The sequence below is a fragment of the Nerophis ophidion genome, linkage group LG11 (genome assembly GCF_033978795.1).
Source record: "Nerophis ophidion isolate RoL-2023_Sa linkage group LG11, RoL_Noph_v1.0, whole genome shotgun sequence".
Classification (NCBI taxonomy): Eukaryota; Metazoa; Chordata; class Actinopteri; order Syngnathiformes; family Syngnathidae; genus Nerophis; species Nerophis ophidion.
In genome coordinates this window covers 18,344,250-18,347,830 of record NC_084621.1, presented here as the reverse complement: position 1 = coordinate 18,347,830, position 3,581 = coordinate 18,344,250, and the positions used below count along the sequence as shown (strand labels likewise).

The window sequence follows — 3,581 nt, the reverse complement described above, 5'->3', positions numbered from 1 at the left end:
GTAATCAGATCCATGTGTCTGTGTACTCATTTGTGTGTCTGTAATCAGATCCATATATATTTGTGTACTCATTTGTGTCTCTGTGTACTCATTTGTGTATCTGTATCTCCATCTGTGTGTCTGTAATTAGACCCATGTGTTTGTGTACAAAAAAAACCTGCCCGTCCGTATTTTGATCTGTGTGAGTGTCTGTGTATTCAAATTTGTGTGAAGTAAGAACATTAATTGGTTGTTTTTTTTTTTTTTCACAAAACACTTCTGGCGTGTAAGATTTGTGTGTCCAGGCTATAAAAATAAAACTGCAACTTCACCTTTCCTTTCCCTATACTCACCACTTGCACCCAATCATGTTATTCTGATACCATTAAGCATACACACAGATTGAGATACAGACACACACATGGGCACACACACACATAAATCGTATTACAGACATACAGATTGAAATACACATATTCAAATAGTTCAGCTACAACAATCCACCTCCCAAAAAAAAAACCTGCACTTCCATATTTTGATCGGTGTGTGTGTCTGTATTCAAATTTGTGTGAAGCAACAACCCTGATTGGTTGTCTTTTTTTTTTCCTTTTTTTTTTTTTACACAAGACTTTGGCGACTCTTCTGCCGTGTAAGATTTGTGTGTCCAGGCTATAAAAATAAAACTGCAACTTCACCTTTTCTTTCCCTATACTCACCACTTGCACCCAATCATGTTATTCTGATCCCATTACACACACACAGATTGTGATACAGACACACACAATCAGATTACAGACGCACAGATAAGAGGTACGCATTTGCTAATATTCTGATCCCATTACACACACAATCAGAATACAGACGAACAGATAAGAGATAAGCATTTGCAAATGTTCTGATCCCATTACACAAACACACAAATTGTGATACAGACACACACAATCAGAATACAGACGCACAGATAAGAAATAAGCATTTGCAAAGATCTTTGCTACAATACAGCAATTGTTTCTGGACGGGGTTGTACTGGAAATGTCATTTTGTCGCCCTTTCTGTTAAGCGCAACGACAATAAAGTCGCATTTTCCTTTCCACGCGTCCCTCCCGCTGCAAAACGCGGAAAGTGGCAGGAATTAAAAATGTGAACAATGTCGCGCGCGGGGAAAGCATTTGCATAAAAGTTGTCATCATAAACCCTTTTGTTATGTGCAGCTGTGAGAGCGTGGGAGACTCATTTGTCCACAATTCTGTCTTGTTAGTCCTGTTCCTACACACACACACACACACACACACACACACACACACACACACACACACACACACACACACACACACACACACACACACACATTTTTGTATTGCTACCTTCTTGAGAACTGAGAAAAATGTCTACCTCTTTAGGACCACCCTTTCTATAAATATAAAGAAGTGTATACTATGCAAATATGAAAAAGCTTGTTGCGAAAAATGAGTTGGAATTTCACAGGAAAAAGGTCAGAATTTCACAAGAAAAACGTAGAATGTTGGCAGTATTATAATGAAAGTCCTCATTTTACTCTAAGCAAGTCAAAATTTGACAAGAAAAACTGAACATTTGTGCGCTATCAAGATAAAAGTCAGACTTTTATTCAATAACAGTCGCTATTGCTTTTGTATGCACATTAAATCAACAAAAAGATCCTGACTTTGGAGCAATGTTCACGGACTCTATGGCTCTCTATCAGATGCAATGGTTTTCCGTTTTGGGACCATGATTTCGGTCCTAACTTGTTAGAAATACAAGAACACGAACACACACACACACACACACATTTTTGTATTTGTTACCTTCTTGGGACCGAAAGAAAAAGCCTACCTCTTTAGGACCACGCTTTCTAGATATATATATATATATATATATAAGTGTATACTATTCAAATATAAAAAAGCTTGTTGTGAAAAATTAGTTGGAATTTCACAAGAAAAAGGTCACAATTTCACAAGAAAAACTTGGAATTTTGGCAGTATTATAATAAAAGTTGTCATTTTATTCAACGCAAGTCAAAATTTGACAAGAAAACTGACCATTTGTGCGATATAGAAGTACAAGTCGGACTTTTATTCAATAACAGTCGCTATTTTACAAGAAACGCCTTTGCACCTGTCAATGTTTTCTTTTGTATGCACATTGAATCAACAAAAAAATCCTGACTTTGGAGCAATGTTCACGGACTCTAGTATATGGCTCTCTATCAATGGTTTTCCATCTTGGAACCATGATTTCGGTCCTAACTTGTTACACACACACACACACACACACACACACACACACACACACACACACACACACACACACACACACACACACACACACACACACACACACACACATTTTTGTATTTGTTACCTTCTTGACACCTGAGAAAAAAAGCCTACCTTTTACAACATTACTAATAATACATACTATGCAAATATGAAAAAGATTGTTGAGAAAAATGTGTTTTAATATCCCATGAAAAACGTCACAATTTTAAAAGAAAAACTAAGAATTTTGGTAGTATTACAATGAAAGTCCTCATTTTACTCAACGCAATTCAAAAATTTTACAAGAAAAACTGACCATTTGTGCAATATCAAGATACAAGTCGGACTTTTATTCAATAACCGTCGATATTTTACAAGAAATGCCTTTGCACCTGTCAATGTTTGCCTTTGTATGCACACTAAAACAACACAAAGATCCTGACTTTGGAGCAATAAAAGATCCTGACTTTGGAGCAATGTTCACAGACTCTAGTATATGGCTCTCTATCAATGTTTTTTTGTCTTGGGACCACGATTTCGGTCCTAACTTGTTAGACACACACACACACACACACACACACACACACACACACACACACACACACACACACACACACACACACACACACACACACACACACACACACACACACACACAGACACACACACACACACACACACACACAGCCTCCATAGCAACATCCTGATAGACAATAACTTCAAGGAAAAGGGGGGCGGGGGGATCAGTTCCTGTGTCTATTTTCCCTGATTGTGTCTTTAGCTATTTTTACTGATTGTGTCTTTAGCTGTGTGCACCGGGCAGGGTCTGGACACGCCTTTCTCCCCAAGGTGCATGATGAGACGTTTTATCAGCAGGCCCTATTGAAGCTATAATGATGACAGCAAAGCAGCCACACCTTCCAACGAGCCAACAAAAAAAAAAAACGGAGACTATATGTATGTCGTGTTTTCAATGTGTATTGCCTTTGTCGTACTCAAAGAGAATCGGAGAGGCGTCTTTTAAACAAAGGTAAAAGCCCATGAACGCCTCACCCCCAGCAATGACTACACAGGAATATGAGACGTTCAAGGGTGTCGATCACGCCGGCTTCTCTTTAAGTTGGATTAGCCCTTACCTTCGCTCCAAGTGGTTAAAGGTGCGACGAGGAGCGTCCGGAAGCTGTTTGGTGGCTGTTTCGCTGAGTGAAAGGTGTGTTGTCTACCGCATATGCGTCTATTATCATCGCACCGTTCGAAGCCCCAGCCAGCGGCGCCGCTCCAACACACACAAGCGTCCTTAAAGTAGACGCACAGAAGCGG

General features: G+C 39.2%; 1 protein-coding gene across 4 annotated transcripts in view; it reads right to left on the bottom strand.

Annotated features, from left to right (window-relative positions):
- Positions 1-3,581, bottom strand: part of myh14 (myosin, heavy chain 14, non-muscle) — a 145,342-nt gene extending 141,761 nt beyond the window's left edge. For all 4 annotated transcript variants that reach the window (XM_061915238.1, XM_061915237.1, XM_061915239.1 and 1 more), the window contains exon 1: positions 3,398-3,581. The gene's annotated coding sequence lies outside the window, so the exon portion shown is untranslated. The remainder of the gene's footprint in view (positions 1-3,397) is intronic.